This window comes from Ursus maritimus, unplaced genomic scaffold (genome assembly GCF_017311325.1).
Source record: "Ursus maritimus isolate PB19 unplaced genomic scaffold, ASM1731132v1 scaffold_7, whole genome shotgun sequence".
NCBI classification, from domain to species: Eukaryota; Metazoa; Chordata; class Mammalia; order Carnivora; family Ursidae; genus Ursus; species Ursus maritimus.
This window is the reverse complement of record NW_024426885.1, coordinates 71,387,957-71,410,070: the sequence shown is the minus strand read 5'-3', so window position 1 is coordinate 71,410,070 and position 22,114 is coordinate 71,387,957. Positions and strand designations below refer to the sequence as shown.

The 22,114-nt window shown below is 41.2% G+C and overlaps 1 protein-coding gene across 2 annotated transcripts in view; it reads right to left on the bottom strand.

The window, feature by feature from the left end:
- The window catches only part of TBCE (tubulin folding cofactor E), a 75,822-nt gene extending 69,829 nt beyond the window's left edge, over positions 1 to 5,993 (bottom strand). For both annotated transcript variants that reach the window (XM_008689565.2, XM_008689566.2), the window contains exon 1: positions 5,898 to 5,993. The gene's annotated coding sequence lies outside the window, so the exon portion shown is untranslated. The remainder of the gene's footprint in view (positions 1 to 5,897) is intronic.
- Positions 5,994 to 22,114: the final 16,121 nt, after the last annotated feature.

The following is a 22,114-nucleotide window of genomic DNA, read 5'->3' as shown; positions in this document are numbered from 1 at the left end:
GCTGCTATAAACATTGAGGTGCATGTACCCCCTTTGAATCTGTATTTTTTTATCCTTTGGGTAAATACCTAGTAGTGCAATCGCTGGATCATAGGCAGTTCTATTTTTAACTTTCTGAGGAACCTCCATACTGTTTTCCACAGGAGCTGCACCAGTTTGCATTCTCACCAACAGTGCTAGGGGGGTTCCCCTTTCTCTGCATCCTCACCAACACCTGCTCTTTCCTGTGTTAATGTAGCCATTCTGACAGGTATGAGGTGACACCTTATTGTGGTTTTGATTTGTATTTCCCTGATGGTGAGTGATGTTGAACATCTTTTCACGTGTTTGTTGGCCATCTGGATGTCTTCTTTGGAGAAATGTCTGGTCATGTCTTCTGCCCATTTCTTAACTGGATTATTTGGGTTTTGGGTGCTGAGTTTTGTTAAGCTCTTTATATGAAATCCTATGTATTTAGTCTGCTTCTCCCTCTGCCCCTCCCCCCATTCATTCTCTTTCTCTCTCTTTCTCTCAAATAAACAAATAAAATCTTAAAAAAAAAAAAAAAACACTTTAGGGGCTCCTAGGTAGCTCAGTTGGTTAAACACCCGCCTTCAGCTCAGGTCATAACCTCAGGGTCCTGGGATCGAGCCCCATGTCAGGCTCCCTACTCAGCAGGGAGTATGCTTATCCCTCTCCTTCTGCCCCTTCCCCGCTTGTGCTCTCTCATGCGTGCTCTCTCTCCCTCAAATAAATAAATAAAATCTTTAAAAAAAAATCTTTTTTAATGGCTGGCTCAGTCAATAGTGTGTGAATCTGAGTTCAGGCCCCATGTTAGGTGTAGAGATTACTTAAAAATAAAATCTCAAAAAACAATCTAAGGAGCTCACAAGATTTATCAGACTGCTAACGGGGTCTTTATCCCAGATAAAGAATCAAAGAAAATTTGAGGACATGAGAAAAGTTTGGTGTTAAGTCTCCAACATATAGCACCTGCTCTCCTTTTCCTTATCTTAACTGCACAATATTCATTCAAAATGTTAATTTCTTTAATTCTTCTAAAAATAATTTATTGTTTAAAAGTGGAAGAATCTTGGAACATAAGAACTAGAATGATCAGTAGGGGAAGAAAGGGATAAAGAAAGGGGGGGTAATCAGAAGGGGGAATGAAACATGAGAGACTATGGACTATGAGAAACAAACTGAGGGCTACAGAGGGGAGGGGGGTGGGGGAATGGGATAGACCGGTGATGGGTAGTAAGGAGGGCACATATTGCATGGTGCACTGGGTGTTATACGCAACTAATGAATCATCGAGCCTTACATCGAAAACCGGGGATGTACTGTATGGTGACTAACATAATATAATAAAAAATCATTATTAAAAAAAAAAGAAAAAAAAAAAGTGGAAGAATCTTAACCTGAGAAACGTACCTGGACAAAGAGCAAGAGTTCCATCTATACTATCAAAATGGTTCTCACCTATTTTCTGCCTTTTCAGTCCAGCAGCTTCCCCTTATGGGAAGTGCATGCCCTCTGCCTGGTGGGTTGTCACTCACCCACAACAGGAGTGAGCACATGGCCCAGGACGGCCAATAAAATGACTCCTCACCTCTGTTTCCTTGCCTTTGGCAACTGGTCCAAATGTAAAGATCCCAACCCAAGGAGAGTCAGTCTTTTAGAAAATGACATGGGCTCTTGAATAGAAAATCCATCTCTCTCTTTCCCAAGACCTGAAAACAAAAGGACCACTTAAACCTGGAATAGCTGAGAGGTACTTCTGCCACTACATGGAAAAACTTGTCTGAAAATAGGAAAAGGAAAAAAGGAAAGTGGAGTCAATCCAACCATGCCTAAAGCCATTCATTAGCCCAGTTAAATGAAACAGTGAAGTCTTTCTTTTATTCTTCAGTTTGAGCAGAGTTTCTTTCTCCCAAGACTGAAAGAATTCTGAAAAACACATAAGAATTAAGATCATATTTGTTCCTATTTAAGGTAATATGGACATTATATGCAGCCAGTCTGCTGGAAAGAAATTCAACCTTGTCCACTACATGCTAGCTATAGGACACTGGATAATTTAATCTCTCTGTGTCTCAGTTTCCTCATCTGTAAAATGTAGATGGTATTAGGACCTACTTCATAGGGCTGTCGTGAGACTTAAATGAGTTTTTACACGTAGAAGAGTGCTCAACATAAACAGTCAATATTAGTCATTAAGATCTCTTAATGATTAAGATCATTAACATCATAAATTAGATTCTATATTTAGATAAGGGGATAATATTCCATAAATTCAAAGAAATATATTACAAATTCAGAATAATAGTTGCTGACATGGGGAAGTTTAATCACAAGCCAGGGCACCTGGGTTGCTCAGTCGGTTAAGCACCTGCCTTCAGCTCAGGTCATGAGCCCAGCGTCCTGGGACTGAGTCCTGCATCAGGCTCCCTGCTCAGGGGAGAGCCTGCTTTCTCCCTCTCCCTCTTCCCCTCCCCCCTGCTCATGCCCGCTCTCTCTCTCTAATAAACAAATTCTTCTAAAAAAAAAAAATTACCACCCCAAAATGTTACAATTTCCAAGTATTTAGCCCAATTCTTTTTTTAAGTAAGCTCTACCCCCCATGTGGGGCTCAAACAACCCCAAGATCAAGAGTCACATGCTCTACCAACTGAGCCAGCAAGACACCCGCTATTTAGCATAATTTTAAACAAACCCATCCACTGTTCTTTTTTAAAAAGTGCTTTTAGTTGTGGTAAAGTACACATAAAATTTATCATCTTAATCATTTTTAAGTGTACAGTTCAGTGGCATTAGATATTTTCATACTGTTGTGCAACTAATCCAAAACATTCTTACCCAGCCAAACAAACTCTATACCCATTAAACAACTCCCATGTCCCGCTCTCCCCAGCCCCTACCTTCTGTTTTTATGATTTTGACCACTCGAGGTATCTCATGTAAGTGGAATCAACAGTATTTCTTCGTGACTGGCTTATTTCACTTAAAATAATGTCTTGCTGTCCTTTTATGCTAAATGTCAAAGCCTGTTTCCAAGTTGTACTACAACCTCATGGCAGATCCTTAGCCTTCCCATACTGAATCGTCTCGTGTAATTTTAAGTAGGTCCTCCAAAAAGCTTTAAGCATTTCCTAAGAGGCTACAAGCACACCTTCTCTATAAAACACCAATGACTTAAATCTACACCAAACCCACAATTTTTATGACAAAACTGTATGAAAGAGAATAAAATTAATAAGTAACTTTGTGCCCTTTCTCTACATACTTTTTAATACCAGCAAATCTCCCCAAATCACCCCTCCACAAATTCATCCCAGCCACTCCTAATAATTGGCAAACTATGATGTCTCTCCTTTCCAGTAGACCCTACTTACTGTCTGAGTCAAATTCTTTTTTTTTTTTAATTTAAATTCAAATTAGTGTTTCACTGAGTCATATTCATTTCACACTTACTGTATACCATATTGTTTTCTAGTAGACTCTCTTGTATACTTCCCAGCAAAATGCTAAAGTAGGGAAAGTATCATATACTTTGAAAAAAAAACTCTGAAGTGCTAAGTATACAACAAATATTCTATTAAAGTTTATGATAAACTGACTTTAATAAATCCAAAAAAAGGGGCACCTGGGTGGCTCAGTCAGTTAAGCATCTGCCTTGGGCTTAGGTCATGATCTCAGAGTCCTGCTTCTCCCTCTCCCCTGACCTTTCCCCCACCTCCCTCAACCTGCTCGCATTCTCTCTCTCTCTCAAATAGATAAAATCTTAAAAATAAATAAGAAAAAATCAAATCCACCAGAAAATAGTAACAATTCTAGATTTATTGTTGAACATTTACATCTTACAAAAATAATTAAATTTTGGGGCGCCTGGGTGGCACAGCGGTTAAGCGTCTGCCTTCGGCTCAGGGTGTGATCCTGGCGTTGTGGGATCGAGCCCCACATCGGGCTCCTCCACTATGAGCCTGCTTCTTCCTCTCCCACTCCCCCTGCTTGTGTTCCCTCTCTCGCTGGCTGTCTCTATCTCTGTCGAATAAATAAATGAATAAATCTTTTTTTAAAAATTTAAATATTGAGATGATCCAAGAAGCCTGTTTAAAATCAGTAACAAAGGTAAAAACAATATTGTTCTGCAGGGCTAAGATTCACTTACGACTGAATTAGATTCAACTAAGTATGCATAGCTAAATTAAAAATTAAAAGGTTAGCCCTATAAGTACAGAAATAGCGTACATAGAGAAATATACCTTCCAAAGAAGTAGAAAAGAAAAAATGAAAAGAGAAAACAAACAAGATCAAACCTCAATCCAAAAAAAGGCAAGAAAGGAGGGAAAAAAGTACAGAAAGTATCAAATGTAAGACGGCAGAAAAAGTCCAAATCCATTCATTCAACAGTTATACTATGGAAAATCTAAAAGCCAGATACTGTTTTAGGCACTAGGAATACAGCAGTAAATAAAACATACAAAAATATGGGCCCTCACGTAGCTTCTATGCTAGTGGGGGAAACACAGTAAACCAGATAAATGAATAAACCACATGGCATGTCAAACGATGGTTAAGCACAATGACAATGAGCACAACAGAAACGTGAGGGAAGGCTATGTCAGAGAAGACCTCACTGAGAAGGTAATATTTCAAAAAATATGAGGGAGTTAAGGGATTAAATCATGTACACAGATGGAGGGAGAGGTCATTCCAGGCAAAGAAACCCCAACTGCAAATATCCCGAGGCTGGGATGTGCTTGAGGAGGCAAATGTGCAGAGTAGAGCAAAGAGTAGTAGCAAGAGATGAGATCAGAGGTAAAAGAGGAGGGGATCATACAGGACCTCGGGGGCCACTCTACCAACTTTGGCTTTTACTCTGAGTGAAATGGGTAGTCCCTGCGAGATTTTTTGAAAGGAGGGCAATAATCTGATTTTTCCTCCCAGAGGATCACCTTAGATGCTATGATGAAAAGAGACTGAAACAAAGAAGAAAAAGCATACCAGTTAGGTGGCTACGGCAGTAATCCAGGTGAGAGCTATAAACTGGACTAGTGGAAGTGGTGAGAAAGGGTTGCAAGTCTGGACAGATTCCGAAGGTGAAAGTCTACAGGATTTGCTGAGAGATTATATGTGTGGTGTGAAAGAGATGAGTCATGGATGACTCCAAAAGTTTGCGTCCGAACAAATACCGCAGTAATGACAATGAATAAGTACAAAAACCTGCCAAAAGGCAGAGCCTGTCGACTTGGATTTTTTAAAAATCCCCAGCGACATGCTGTTTAAAAAAGCATAGAGAAAGGTTAAAAGTAAAAGGATGGGGAACGTTAAGACAAATATCAAATCACAGCGTCCTTGGCTATACTAATGTCAGACGAACAAGAAGTCGGCTCTCTTAATCTTTATCTCCTCTATCTCTATCTTAACAGCTTGGCATTTCTGAACCCTGTCTTCCCGACGAGACTGTTGTTCCTCTGGGGACAGGGATGTCACACCCTCGTGTGGACCCACCCACAACTGAGACCAATCCCCAGCTGGTGGTAAGCAGTATTTCAAAATATTCAATGTTCTGCACCTACTTCATGTTATTTCTCTTCCGTCACAAATGCTAAATGATCTGGAACTTCAGAGCCGTTTCTCTAACCTGAGCAATTTCACCTCTTCCAAAGTGACACGCCAATAAGGCTTCTACACAAAGTGCTGGGCGGCCCTGCCCACCCCGCTCCCTCACCCGCGGCCGGTGCTGGGGCCCCCGCCCCCCGGACTCCCTTCCAGCCGGCGCCTCTGGGTCTGGTAGGGGCGGCCGGGAGCAGACAACTCCCGACTCTGATAACCTGAGAAGTTTCTAGGAGAGGACACAAGGACCGAAGCACTGCACAGTGACGCACCGGCTACAGCCCCCCCCCAAAGCTCACCTGCCCGCGGCTAGCCCGGGTGGTCAGAGCCCCGACCCTCGCACGCGCCGGTCCGCAGCGAAGCTTCCGGCTTTGGCCGGAAGTGTTTCTTGAGGGAGGCAGGAAGTCCCGCCTCCGCGGCATGAGCTTCGGCCTCTGCAGCTCAGGCGTGAATGTAATAGGCGAGGGCCTTGGGAGCCAGATAGATGTTTGGTCCCTCCACCCGAAGGGCAGGTTCTCCGTCCCTGTGCTGCACAGGTGATTCCCGCCAACCCAGGATGTCAGAACAACCCAATGAACGTGTATGTTCTAGTTTACTTGTTATTCAGTACCATGTTTATGCAGAGTCTACCACGTAGGAAGTGTGTAGTCACAGAGAAAAAAATAGTGTTAATGCCTCAAAAACTAATCATCATCATCACCATCATCTAGCTAAAATATAAGGCAGATTGAAAGTAAAAACAATAATAAAGCAAATTCCATAGGCATGTTAATTTCTAAGCCTCAGTATTCTACATAACTAGCTCAATGGATCAAATGGTTTGTTGTGAGGATCAAATGAGATGACACAAACGTTTTGCAATGGGGTCTGGTACGTGATTAAAGCACACGATACCTGTGATGTTGTTATCACTAGTTGAAAATAAGAGGCCTTTCACCCACCCAAGAGGAAATTGGATAAAAAATCAGGGAGGTAGCACTCATGCTATTAAAGTTGAGAAGAATTTCAGCACATAGAGATAGATACCCGTTGTGAATCTGTAAAAACTGCTTTTGTTGATTAATGAAGGGACATAGGATGAAAAATCTTGCTCCCTAAAATAAAACTTTCAGAAGCTTTGTTGTTTGAAATCCTATCAATAAGAATGGAACATCCCTCTCCTGCCTGGCTGAGCTGAGCCATGTGGATCATTTTGACACTTTAATAGAGGTATAGAGCTTCACATAATGGGTTTTCAGATACAACATTCCATATTTATTATTTTAACTCTGTAGTTGTCAAGGATTCTAGACCTTAGAGTCTGCTTCATAGCCCAGACAGGAGCCTGCTTAATTCTTATCTATACTCCAACCAATCCGATGCTATCGCTGCCTCTTCCTTTTTTTTTTTTTTTTTTTTTTTTTTTTTTTTTTAGTTAAACTCCCCCAGTTGCTCTGGTGTGTGGTCTCACTTGTTTCAGCAAGCTAACAAACCTGACTTTGTTAGACTATAGGCTTGTCTTTGATGGGCTTTATCACTGCTTATTTTGACCAAGCTTCTTGTACTCTTGAAGGTTGGAGGACACTTTTAACCCTAACAGACAAAAACTGAAGCAGAATTATTTACTGACATTCATATGTGTCCTAAAAAGAGCTGTGGACTTTCTAACCTGAAGGTTTTTAAATTGTCTTTTGGCAGAGAAAAACCACCATTGAAAATTATTTGGCATCCGCAAAATTCAGACCACCCCCAACAGACACAGAAAGCATGAATCTTCTTTTTCTTTGTAAAATATCTTCTTCTCTCCACTAAATTGTGACAATACTTGCCTAGTTTTGTCTAGAGTGAAATAATGATCCCTCTGCCTTGAGTCCTTTTCTTGTCACATTGATCCTGTACACTGCTGCCTCAACTATGTTACCTACTTGAAGTGCTTACTCTGCTAAATCTTTCCCTCAAAGAGGTGTATACACACTGCCTCTCATTCCTCACCTCATCTTTATCCCTTTCAGCCTGGCCTTCTGGCTTCACCAGTGACTTCAAATCACCAAGGTGATTCCTCATTCCTCATATCTCTTGATTTCTCTATAGCATAGGTTGATAAGATTAATTCTCACCATTTGCTGTAAAAATCATATTTAAGGGGCGTCTGGGTGACTCAGTCAGTTGAGCATCTGACTCTTGATTTCAGCTAGGGTCGTGATCTCAGGATCGTGAGATTGAGCCCTGTGTCAGGCATCGTGCTCAGCATGGAGTCTGCTTGTCCCTCTTCCTCCACTCCTCCCCGATGCTTGCTCTCTCTCTCTCTCTCAAATAAAGAGGTGAATAAAATCTTTAAAAATAAATTAAATAAATAAATATAAAAGTTGTACTTAAACCATTATAGAAAAAAGCTCAAACTTAAAATACTGAACATTTGCAATGGAATCCCTTTTGAGTTTCATCATTGGGGCATTGAATAAATATTTAGTGAGTGTCAAATACTCTGCACCAAATACTGCTTTCAGGCATTGGAGATCTAGCAGTGAAAAAGAGATGCAGTGTTCCATTCCTGGGACATTTATATTCTAATGGTGTGAGACAGATGATACATAAATAAAATAAATAATTTCAGATTGTGCTAAGTGCAATAACGGAAATACAGGGTGCTATAATAAGATGTAAGCAACTTAGAGTAGGAAGGTAAGGGGAAGATAACTTTCATTTGAACTGATAGCTGCAAGATAAGAAGGATCCAGCAATGTTAAACAAACAACCAAACAAACTGAGGGGTGCCTGGGTGGCTCAGTCAGTTGAGCATGGGACTCTTGGTTTCGGCTCAGATCACGATCACATGGGTCATGGGTTTGAGCCCCATGTCAGCTTTCTCACTGAGCAGGGATTTGGCTTGAAGATTCTCTCCCTCTGCTCCTCCCCCACACTTCAGCAAGCACTCAGGTTCTCTCTCTCAAATAAACTAATAAATCTTAGAAGAAAAACTGGAAGAAGGGGCGCCTGGGTGGCACAGCGGTTAAGCGCCTGCCTTCGGCTCAGGGCGTGATCTCGGCGTTATGGGATCGAGCCCCACATCAGGCTCTTCCGCTATGAGCCTGCTTCTTCCTCTCCCACTCCCCCTGCTTGTGTTCCCTCTCTTGCTGGCTGTTTCTATCTCTGTCAAATAAATAAATAAAATCTTTAAAAAAGAAAGAAAAAAAAAAGAAAAACTGGAAGAAGACCATTACAGGCCTAAGGAAGAGCAAATATAAAGATCCCAAGTGGCAAATACTGACTTAGAGTTTTTAAAGATCTTTCTGGGGGGCATCTGGGTGGCTCAGTGGGTTAAGCAGCTGCCTTTGGCTCAGGTCATGATCCCGGGGTCCTGGGATTGAGCCCTGCATAGGGTCCTTGCTCAGCGAGGAGCCTGCATCCCCATCTCCCTTTGCCCGCTGCTGCCTCTGCTTGTGCTCTCTCTTTCTCTGTCAAATAAGATCTTTAAAAAAATTTTTTTAAAAGATCTTTCTAGTGCTACAAGTTAACAGGGGTGGGAGGCAGGGGAGGGTGAGTTAAGAGGGAAGATAGTGAGTAGAGAGGTCAGTTATGAACTATTTCATTTAGAGCACACACACACACAAATGGTGGCTTAGGGGTGCCTGGCTGGCTCAGTGGGTAGAGCATGTGACTCTTAATCTCAGGGTCATGAGTTCAAGGCCAAAGATGGGTATGAGCCTACTTAAAAAAGAAAAAATTTTTGAAAAGAAAATGGTGGCTTAATCCAGAAAGGTAGGGGGGCACCTGGGTGGCTCAGTCAGTTAAGCGTCTGCCTTTTGCTCAGGTCATGAACCCAGGGTCCTGGGATCGAGCCCTACACTGGGCTCCCTGCCCAGCGGGGAGTCTGCTTCTCCCTCTCCCTCTGCTGATGTGCTCTCTCACACTCTCTTGCTCACTCTCTCTCAAATAAATAAATAAATAAATAAATAAATAAAATCTTTAAAAAAAATACCAGAAAGGTAGGAGCAAAACTTGAAGACTGGAGGGTTTTTATTTTTTATTTATTTTTTATTTTTTTTTAATTTATTTTTTTTAATTTTTTTTATTAATAATGATTTTTTATTATATTATGTTAGTCACCATACAGTACATCCCCGGTTTTCGATGTAAGGCTCGATGATTCATTAGTTGTGTATAACACCCAGTGCACCATGCAATATGTGCCCTCCTTACTACCCATCACCGGTCTATCCCATTCCCCCACCCCCCTCCCCTCTGTAGCCCTCAGTTTGTTTCTCATAGTCCATAGTCTCTCATGTTTCATTCCCCCTTCTGATTACCCCCCCTTTCTTTATCCCTTTCTTCCCCTACTGATCATTCTAGTTCTTATGTTCCATAGATGAGAGAAATCATATGATAGTTGTCTTTCTCTGCTTGACTTATTTCACTAAGCATTATCTCCTCCAGTGCCGTCCATGTTGTAGCAAAAGTTGAGAACTCATTCTTTCTGATTGCTGAGTAATATTCCATTGTATATATGGACCACAACTTCTTAATCCAGTCATCTGTTGCAGGGCATCTCGGCTCCTTCCACGATTTAGCTATTGTGGACATTGCTGCTATGAACATTGGGGTGCATATGGCCCTTCTCTTCACTACGTCTGTATCTTTGGGGTAAACACCCAGTAGTGCAATGGCTGGATCATAGGGTAGCTCAGTTTTTAACTTTTTAAGGGACCTCCACACGGTTTTCCAGAGTGGCTGTACCAACTTGCATTCCCACCAACAATGTAGGAGGGATCCCCTTTCTCCACATCCTCTCCAACAATTGTTGTTTCTTGCCTTGTCTATTTTTGCCATTCTAACTGGCGTAAGGTGGTATCTCAGTGTGGTTTTGATTTGAATTTCCTTGATGGCTAATGATTTTGAACATTTTTTCATGTGTCTGTTAGCCATTTGTATGTGAAGACTGGAGGGTTTTTAAATTATTTTTTAAAGATTTTATTTATTCATTTGAGAGAGAGACCGAGAGAGTACAAGCAGGGGAGAGGCAGAGGGAGAGGAAGAAGCAGACTCCCCACTGAGCCGGGAGACTGAAATGGGGCTTGATCCCCAGGACCTGGAGATCATGACCTTAGCTGAAGGTAGACACTTAATCACCTGAGCCACCCAGTGTAGACTGGGATTTTCGCTGCTGAGAAGTCAAGGAAGATGAAAAGAGAGAACTACTCACTAGATTTTGCCAGATAAATGTCCTTGACAAGAGCAGATTTGGTAGTTTTGGACTCAGAAGCCAGACTGGCATGAGTTGAAGTGGAAAGGAAGTTGAGGGAACAAAGCTAAATGATTCTTCAAATAGATCTAACTGCCATATTTGATGAACATTTTCCAGTCAGTGTCCTATTGGATGTCTCTGCTGCAGTACACCATAATGATGCACTCCTGGAAACCAGATATCCCAATTCCAGTGGTTCTTTCTTCCTCTTCTTCCTCTCCTCCTTCTTCTCCTCCTCTTCCTTCTCCTTCCTCTTCTCCTTCCTCTTCTTCCTCTTCTTCATCCCCCTTCTTCTTCCTCTTTTTTGACAGGGAGTTGTGAATCATTTTGGAAATCTGATGAAAGCTCTCCATATACATATGAATTTTGCCTATAATTTGAGAGTTAATTAATCCTCTCAAGCCCATTACTAGACCCCAAAGGAGTCCATAGATCCCAGGTTATGAACACCCATTTTTCTCAATTAGCTGGTCTCTTCTTCCTTCCTGAGTTCCTTACTCCTTTGATTGGTCCCTCCCTCGTTATCTGCCGTTGCCTATTGTTCTTCTTGTGCTGCATACTTTCTCATTGTCTACATCGACTTTCTTGGTTTTTGTTATTGGGACCATGACAAATATTTTAGTACAGAAGCCATTTGGAGTTGTGGGGTAACTTGAAAGAAGATCAAGGTCAAGTAAGCTCACTTAATTTTGGGAGATTTATTTGATTTCATTAGTGTCTAAATAGACACCATGAAAGTTGAGGCTATGAATAATTGTTCATAAGCACATTCTGAGAAAGATTTATAAAAGAAAACAAAATCAGGGGCATCTGGCTGGCTCAGTCAGGAGTGTGTAACTTTGGATCTCGGGGTTGTGACTTTGAGCCCCATGTTGGGTGTAGAGAGTACTTAAAAATAAAATCTTTTAAAAAATAAAATAGAAAAAAATCAAAAGTGAATTCTCTTGTTGTAACATTTTACAATCTTATTCAAGGTTGGTCCTCCTCCTAGCCCCATTGCAAGGAAGAGTCAGCCTTCGAGGGAGATGTTCCACGGTGGTAGGTGTTTATCACGCAAAGTTCCTGCCGGCCTTCTTCTTATGAACTTTTGGCACCTTTTGACATGGCAACTTTTCCCCTTATCATACTGGTTGTGAAGAGTAATTGTTTCAACTTAGGCTAGGTCATGGCACCCAGATATTTTGTCAAACACTAGTCTAAATGTTGCTGTGAAGGAGTGTTTTAGATGAGATTAACAGTTACATCAATAGACTTTGGGTAAAGCAGACTGTCCTCCTTAGTACAGGTGGGCCTCATCCAATCAGTTGAAGGTCGTAAAAGAAAAAGGATGACCTCTTCAGAGAAAGAGAGAATCCTGCCTCCCTGGAAGCATAGGACCATGAAACATGGAGAAAATATCAGAGTTCTTTCCACAAGGAAAAAGCAAGGAATGATTGCTGGGTAAACAACATTTGTCATAGATTCAATTCAATATCTTCTGAAATCTCTCCAATGATATTTTTTTTATTATGGTTTGTCTTATTTTAAGCTTTTCTCTGTTCCTTTAATTATTCCTGTTTCCTTTAAATTAAATTTTTCTGTATTTTCTTGTTTTGTTGTGTTTTCTTTCTTTCTTTTTTCTTGATCTTTCTCTGTTATACTGCAGGTGCTCTACAAATGTGGGAGTTTTTGGTTGTCCATTTATATCACAAAATGAGGTAGTAGAAATTCTAAATGGGAGCTAGCAGGAGCTCGACTTCTGTGGGTAAGGCTGCTTGATGGTAAGTCTCATTGTCATGTGAGAGGGAAGGGAACAGCCACTGTGCTCCAGGAAGGCTCCCAAATACCAAATAGAATATTGTAGCTCTTTGACACCAACACCTTTGCCAGTTGCCCAAATTCTCCCCAGAAACTGACTTCCAGCTCTCTAGAGAAGATATGTTACTTTTTTTGCTTAGGGATATATACCTGGTAATGATGATTTAGCTTCCCCACTGGGGTACAAGAAAGATAGTGGGAGGAATGCATCCTTTTCTTTAGAGACCATCAATTAGTTTCTGTTTTCATCCATATTTATCCCTTCAAACCTCTGTGTTGACAAGTCAGCACTGTTCCAGTTCATTTCCTATCACTGCTCTAACAGATTACCACAATCTTAGTGACTTAAAACAACATAAATATATTATATTACAGTTCTGTAGAAGCCCAACACTTCTCATTGGGCTAAAACCAAGGTGTCAGCAGGGCTGTGTTCCCATCTGGAGTCAGCAGGCTAGAATCCATTCCTTGCCCTTTCTGGTTTCTAGAAGGCACCTGTATTCCACGGCTTATGGTCCCCTTCCTCCATCTTCATGGTCAGAAATGGTGCATTGAGTCCTTTCCATATCATACCACGCTGACCTTGTTTCCATTCTCACATCTTCTCTGACCCTCCCTGTCTGCCTCCCTCTTCCACTTGGAAAAATTCTTATATTACATTGGTCCACCTGGGCAATTCAGGATAATCTCCCTATTTTAAGGTCATCTGATTAGCAACCTTAATTTCATCTTCAACCTTAACTCCCCTTTGCCATATAACATACCATATTTACAGTTCTGGGGATGAGGACATGGACATCTTTGGTGGGGACATTATTCTGCCTATACATCTGGTTCTCCTGTGGGATCCTATGTCAGCCCCAGCCTCTTCTCTACATATTTTTAGCTATGGCTTTATCCACACTGCTTTCATCAATCAGTCATCTGCTTTCTGTATTCCAGAAAAATTTTTAAAGATTATATTTATTTGAGAGAGAGAGAGAGAGAGAGCTAGCACAAGCAAAGGGGGAGGGGCAGAGGGAGAGGGAAAAGCAGACTCCCCGCTGGGCAGGGAGCCCGATGTGTGGCTCAATCCTAGGACTCTGGGATCATGACCAGAACAGTAGGCAGACACTTAACCAACTGAGCCACCCAGGCGCCCCTGGAAAGTTTTTTTTGAAATTTCTCATCTACTAGCAGAGCCCTTCCATTGTCAATGTTATTTTGGTGTTTTAGTATTTTTATTCTTTTATTTTCCTTTTAGTAGTCTCCTAAAAGGGAGAAAAGATGAACATTGTACTCAGTCTAGCATCTTGAAGAGGATGAATATTCTTTTTTTAAAAAAAAGATTTATTTATTTGAGATTGAGGGAGAGAGAGTGCAAGCAGGGGAAGGGGCAGAGAGGGAGGGAGACAAGCAGACTCCCCACTGAGGAGGGAGCCTGATGCAGGGCTCATTCCCAGAACCCTGAGATCATGACCCCAGCCGAAACCAAGAGTCAGATGTCCAACTGACTGAGCCACCCAGGTGCCCCTTGAGGAGGATGAATATTCTTCCTGTACCATATAGGGCTAGCTGAAAATTTAATCTCAGTCAGACTTGGGGCCACTTTACCAGCTTTTAAATTTAGGAGGTACTTGAGGTCATCTCATCTCTAGGCTTCACAGACACCATGGACAGGTTTATTATTAAAGCTAATAAAGAGCCTTCAAAGTCCAGCTCCTTTCTGCTTTCTTGCCATGCGAATGCTGCTATCAACATTTGTGTACAAGGTTTTGCATGGGTATGTTTTTTTCTTTTTTTCTTTTTTGAGATTTTATTTATTTATTTTAGAGATAGAGAGATGGTGGGGGAAGCAGATGGAGAGGTACAAGCAGACTCTGTGCTGAGCACAGAGCCTGGCAAGGGTCTCGATCTCACAACACTGAGATCATGACCTGAGCCAAAATCAAGACTTGGACGCTTAACCAACTGAGCCACCCAGGTACCCCCGGATATGTTTTTTCATTTCTCTTGAGTTTGTGGACTCGATGTTTATGTCCTCAAAAAAATTCATATGGAAGGGAACGAGGATGTCCAGTCCATCCTCTCTAAAGTCTTGTCATCCCCTGGAACACTAGCTACAATCTTGGGATCTTCTGGCTTTTGCTCCCTTCCCAGAATCTCTCCTCTCTTTTCTTTTCTCTTTGCCCTTAAAGTCACTGTTCCTTTGTTCTGTACCCCTCTTCTAGGACACCTGGCCTAATCCTCTCCACAGACTCAGGTTTCAGGAAAATTAATTCAGAAAAGGAAGTATCTTGCAAGAAATTTATTTTAGTCTGATAATCATATACTTCCTTGAGACAAGAAAGCACAAAACGGCTTGGGTACATTTATGGAACTAAGGATGGAGAAAAATAGAGGCAGAAGAACACACATATCTCAAAAAAAGTATTTTGCTTAGTAAAATGGTTGGATATTATCAAATTCAATCACTGGAAAGCAAAGCAAATAATTTTAGTATGAAATTTAATGGAAGGTACTATTGACCTTTCATCGGCTTATTTATTTCTCCATTTGATTCAATGAAACCAACTCATCTTTTCTTCATTGTGTGTTATACAGACAGTAAAGTCTTGAAAAAATCTGGAATTCTTTAATATAAGATAGACCATAAATTATGGTCTAATTCTTAAACAAAGAGTATTAAGTCCCATTATGTATTTCAGTGTTTTGCTAATTAACTTTAGCAATTTTATTGCTGTTATTATGTTAACAAATATTTATAATATTTCATTATAACTATTTGCCATTAATAGTTGGAAATAATATGGATCAATAAAACTTCTCTATTGTTAAAAAAAGTATATTGCTAATACCTGTATCTATAAATATCTATATCTATATATCCTTATAGCATACAGTTTTTGGGGTTTTTTAAAGATTTTATTTATTTATTTGAGAGAGAGAGACTGAGAGAACGAGTGGGAGGAGGGGCAGAGGGAGAAGCAGACTCACCGTTGAGCAGGGGGCCCAACAGGACTCCATTCCAGGACCATGGGATGACCTGAGCCGAAGGCAGACACTAAACTGACTGAGCCACCCAGGTACCCAGTATATAGTTTTGCTGCAATCAATCACAGACAGTGATTTGATCAATTTATATTGATGGACATTTGTTACTGTTTTCTATTATACGTACTGCTGTAATAAATAAATATATTTTTATATACATTTTGTACACCTAAGGGGGTATATCTTAAGTATATATTCCCTATTCAAAATGTAAAACAAAATCACCATATGACTCAGGCATTCCACTTCTAGGATTTACCTCTCACTGTTGGCTTGAGCTGCTATAACAGAGTACCACAAACTGAGTGGCTTAAACAACAGAAGTTTATTTTCTCACAGTACTAGAGACTCAAGTCCAAGGTTAAGGTGCCAGCCAATTTTATTCCTGGTGAGCACTTCTTTCCTGGCTTGCAGATGGCTCTCTTCTCACTGTGTCCTCACATAACAGAGAGAGAGAAAATAGCTCTCTCTTATCTCTTCTTATAAGGACACTAACCCTGTTGGATCAGGTCCCTACCCTTATGACCTCATGTAAACATAATTACTTCCATAAAGGTCCTAGCTCCAAATACAGAAATAGTGGAGGTTGAGGCTTCAAAATGTGTTTTGGGGGAACACGACCACTCAGTCCATTACATTACCCAAAAGAAATGAAAAAATACATCCACACAAAAACTTACATGCAAATGTTCAGTGACATTATTCATAATAGCCAAGAAGTAGGAACCACCCAAATGCCCATCAACTCACAAATGGATAAACAAAATGTGGTCTACACATGCAATGGACTATTATTCAGACTTAAAAAGAAATGAAGTTGTGATCATAACCTGAGCCAAAGGCAGATGCTTAACCAACTGAGCCACCCAGGAACCCCCCTCTACTGTTGACCTAGCCTCCTTTGTTATACTCTTACGTAGGGGTATGTAAAACAAGGCATAGGCTCCTCTAGGCAAGGCCTTTTTGTTGTTTTGAAATTCAATCCGTTTATTTAAATATATATTGTACACGACTTATAAATCTTCACCTCTGCCATTCTGCTAGAACTTTTCCGGAAAAGCCTCCTTTTCCTCAATCCTCTTTCCACAAGTAATAGAAGTTACCGTCTGTGCTTTGAAGGTTACAACTGACAAACACCTGTTCGTTGGTCTCCCTGGCTAAGCACTGGGCAAGGCCAGTGGAGGTCCTGTCAGAAGTGTCTCTGAGGAGGGAGGTAGACACACGGGTGGAATTGTAGTGATTGCACACGGCCATGGCAACACTCTGCACCCTCATTCTTTCTAATCCCATCTTTGTTTCATTTCGGCAAATTACCACTCCACAGTTGTATGTAGCCACAGTGTCCTGTCTTCCCATACAGAAGCCACGGAGTCCCGAAGGTTGCTATGTCCTTCTCTTACTGCTACAGCCAAAGGGTAATAAGTGACCTAATCTGGCCAGTTGGGTTCTGCCTCCAGGGAGATTTTTCTTTCCTTTTCTTTTTTCCTTTCCTTTCCTTTCCTTTCTTTTCTTTTTTTCCCCTTCCCTCCCTCCCCTTCGCTTTTCTTTTCTGTTTAAGTAGGCGCTACACCCAGCGTGGAGCCCAATGTGGGGCTTGAACTCATGACTCTGAGTTCCAGACCTGAGCTGAGATCAAGAGTTAGACACTTAACTGACTGAACCACTAGGCACCCCTCCAGGGAGATCTTGAGTGGAAAAAAACTGTTGGGAGTCCCCTCATCTGGCAGCAGACTCTGACCAAATGCCTAAATAGTACTTGCTGTTACAGCTATTTTCTGGTTCTTGTTCTGTCTTGGTTATTTGTCCTGAACCTGACCTGAACCTGGTGATTCCTTCAATAAATTCCCTTTGTTCTTAAGGTAGGCTGATCTTCAAGCTATAGGAAGAGAAAAACAAGAAAGCACAAGGTGGCTTCAGAGATTGTTACAGTAAGTTGCCATTGTGTGAAGAAGAATGAGATAAAAGAAAATTATTTACATAAATTATCCCTAGAGTGGAACATATCATTATTGGTTTAAATAACCTGCTTCATCTTGTTTCCTTTACTTAGTTTTTTTTTAAAGATTTTTTTAAAAAAATTTATTTACTTGACAGAGATAGAGACAGCGAGCGAGAGAGGGAACACAAGCAGGGGGAGTGGGAGAGGAAGAAGCAGGCTCCCAGCGGAGGAGCCTGATGTGGGGCTCGATCCCAGAATGCCGAGATCACACTCTGAGCTGAAGGCAGACGCTTAACGACAGAGCTACCCAGGCGTCCCCCTTTTACTTAGTTTTATATGTCAAATTCTTTATGGTTGACTTAATATGTCAGTTGTTTTTTTTTTATTTTTAAATTTTGTTTTTGAAGTAATCTCTACACCGAACATGGGGCTCAAACTCATGACCCTGAGATCAAGAGTCACAAGCTCTACTGACTGAGCCAGCCAGGTGCTTCAATCTGTCAGCTTTAATAGTCATTTTCTTGTAAAACATTGACATTTGTAAGAATATCATTTATTGCAACTAAATCTCTTTAACTTTTTTACTTTTCAAGTGTTTATTCGCATTTTATAATTTCTGTTAATCGACCTTACAAGCTTTGGTAAGATTTACAAATTACTTTTGTAGTTTACCATTAAATATCTTCTATTATTCATTAAACCAATTCTCAGATCTTCAGATATGTACTCTACGTACAGTAGCAAATATAATTCAAGGATAATCAATGGGTCATTCTCCTAAGGCATACAGTGCTTTATAAAGAATGCACATAGGGGCACCTGGGTGGCTCAGTCAGTTGAGTGTCTGACTCTTGGTTTGGGCTCAGGTCATGATCTCAAGGTTGTGTCATCGAGCCTCTTGTCAGGCTCTGTGCTCAGCATGTAGTCTGCTTGGGATTTTCCCTCTCCTTTCCCCCAACCCCCAAAATAAACAAACAAATCTTTATTTTTATTTATTTATTTATTTTAAAGATTTTATTTATTCGACAGAGACAGAGACATCCAGCGAGAGAGGGAACACAAGCAGGGGGAGTGGGAGAGGAAGAACCAGGCTCACAGCAGAAGAGCCTGATGTGGGGCCCGATCCCATAACGCCGGGATCACGCCCTGAGCCGAAGGCAGACGCTTAACCGCTATGCCACCCAGGCACCCCAACAAACAAATCTTTAAAAAAAATCCAAAAACAAAAACGAGGGACACATGGGTGGCTTAGCTGGTTAAGCATCTACCTTTGGCTCAGGTCATGATACCAAGGTCCTGGGATTGAGTCCCGCATCGGGCTCCTTGCTCAGTGGGGAGCCTGCTTCTCCCTCTGCCTCTGCTGTTCCCCCTGGTCATGTGCTCTCTCTCTCTCTGATAAATAAATAAAATCTTTGAAAAAAAAAAGAGTGCATATAATAAAGCAGCTAGTACTACATTTTCCAGGCATCTCTGTGAAAAGGTGCCCATTTATCAATGGTCATAAAACATCCTAAAAAATTAACCTGAACTCATGGGTTAATATTGAAACTTACATTATTACTGACATTATTGCTTATTGCACTACTATATATTTCACTAGCTAGTATATAGTAAAAATAAGTCATACCACTTGTTAAGGTCCAGTATATTCAATCACATAAAATACGAGGTTGCATTACAATAAGATTAATGAGATAACCAGAGGAAGTCTGTAGTAGCCAGCTGGAGGTGGTGGCGGTTTTGAAGAGCCAAACACCAATTGCATTTTATCTGAATTCACATTATTGTGGGGTCCATTATGATGAGTCTTTCTGTACTCTAACCACCAAAGATCAGCCTTGCTATGTATGGCAACAAAGCCTGTTCTAATGACAGGGAAAATGCAAAGTAAGGGTCAGATAAGAGACATCTCAAAAGGACAAATCAGGGCACGTGGGTGGCTCCGTTGGTTAAACATCTGCCCCATTCGACTCAGGTCATGATCCCCGAGTCCTGGGATTGAGCCCTGCATTGGGCTCCCTGCTCAGTGGAGAGACTGTTGTTCCCTCTACCTCTACCCCTCCTCCCGTTCGTGCTGTCTCTCTCACTCTTGCTCTATCTCAAATAAATAACATCTAAAAAAAAAAAAAAGGGACGATCAGGATACCTGGGTGGCTCAGTCGGCCAAGTGTCTGCCTTTGGCTCAGGTCATGATCCCAGGGTCCTAGGATCGATTCCCTCATTAGGCTCCTTGCTCAACAGGGAGCCTGCTTCTCCCTCTGCCTGCAGATCCCCCTGCTTGTGCTCTCTCTCTGCCAGGTAAATACAATCTTAAAAAAAAAAAAAAGCATGAAGCTGTAAGACTTGGGAGGACTGGATAGATGGAGGAGATGGGGGTAAATAAATCAAATACACACTCCTGGATCACCTGAAGCATAAAGACAGTGACAGAAAAGGCACAGGTAGTGAACCTGGAGTCCTGGGATTGAGTCCCGCATCGGGCTCCCTGCTCAGCAGGGAGTTGGCTTCTCCCTCTGCCTCTCCCCCTGCTTGTGCTCTCTCTCTCTCTCAAATAAATAAATGAAATCTTAAAAAAAAAAAAAAAGGCAGGGGTAGAAGTGGTTTCATTCCATTGTTTGGATTGGTAGAGGGACTGAAGGGAAGTATTGGTTGATTGTAATTATTTTATTTCAAGGTGGTGATGGAAAACTCAAGCGACTAGGCAGTTACAGGACTTGAATTTCAGGCCAGGCTTTGGATAAAATGGTAATCACGGACAAAACAGTAAGCAGTCTAAGAATCCTTTCAGAAGAGAATAGAACGCTGAGTAAGAATCATTTGAGAAAGAGGTAGAACCACATTAACACAAAAGCTAACATTTGAAGTTTATGGTATCTTTTCATACACATCTTTTTAATGGAACCCTTGAGAGGTGGGAGATTAGTTTCAAGTAGATTTATTCATTCATAAATATTTATTAAGTGCTCCTGGGAATACAAGGATGAATAAGTCACAGTCCTTGCCCTTAATGAGTTTCCAATGCAATGGGAGACAAGTAAACAAGTAATTAGGGGTTCCAATTCCAGCACTAACAATGCTGTTTAATAATTGGCTATTTACTTACTAGTCTCCATCACAGAAAAATTACGAAGTTAAGGAATAGTGTCTTTATCACTCTTACATCACCAAAGCCTAGCAAAGACCTAGCACATACGCATTCAGGAAGTATTCTAAGTGAATCAAATGAAAATAGATGGTCTCAGGAATGGTGAGTACTATCTTATGGCAGAGCATAAGCTGTGTGGGGAGAGTGAAGTGTTAGGAAATATGGTTAGTTATGGTGGGTTGGAGATCAGATTTTGGAAAGCCTTATATGTTATACCAAGGGATTTATAGGTGGCAGTTCTGAGGATTCAAAGAGAATGTCAGAGGGGCGCCTAGGTGGCTCAGTTGGTTATCTGGCTTTTGGTTCCAGCTTAGGTCATGACCTCACAGAGCATGGAATCCGCCCAGCGCCAGGCTCTGTTGGAGCAGAGAGTGGAGTCTGCTTCAGATTCTTTCTCCCTCTCATGCCCCCTCTGTTCCTCTTTGCTCATGTGCTCTCTCTCTCTCTCTCTCAAATAAATAAATAAATAAATAAATAAATAAATAAATAAAATCCAAAAAATCCTAACAAACCAAACAGAATATAAGATATACGAATGACAATCAGATTTATGCTTTGGAAAGTCCACTTCGGTTGGAATGTATGTTATTATAATAGACAAGTGCTTTCCAAACTTTTAAACACGTTTAAGTGTCCACAGAGAACGGGAGGCCAGCTGTACAGAACAACGTGCTTTGACCTATATTCAAGGTCCTGGCTCTGCTCAGCACATGCTTGAAGAAAAAACAAATCATCTGGTACCCAATAGGTACTTCATCTATGTGTATTTCCTTCCCCTTTTCCTTCCTCTGAATACACTGATTAAAAAAAGAGCCAATGGATAAATCTTAAGGATAATAAGGCAGGGGACTGAATTGGCCAAGAGGCAGAAAGGGAGGGAAACAAGAACAGGAAGGCTTCCTTGGCCTTATGGAATGAGGACAAACAACTTTTCTTGAGACGAAAGGCAGACAATTTGAAGACCCAAGAAGTAGAGAGGAGGAAAATTTGCAGAGTTTACATTAACTGGGAAAAGAGTGGAAAAGAAGCAGGGGACATTAGATTGACAAATGTGAAACCTCTATCAGGATTAGATAAACAATAAAAGGGCTTATTGAGGCCTTAACATATTAACCTGCAATGGTTGTAACAGCAGTTCTGGAAACACTCCCAGCAGCACTGAGCAACTTGGGAGGAGCAAAGAAGGGGGTGATTGGATGCATCCCAGGATTGGGAACCAGCAGGATGAGAAGGGCCTAAGGAAAGGAGGAAAATGATCTGAGAAAGCTCTTGAAAGGCCGCCTGAAGTGAATGGCTATAGGGCATAGATCAGGAAGGGAAGGAAGTCAAGTTAGAAGTTAAGAGAGTGGAATGGAGTAGAATAGAGAAGAGCTGATGGATC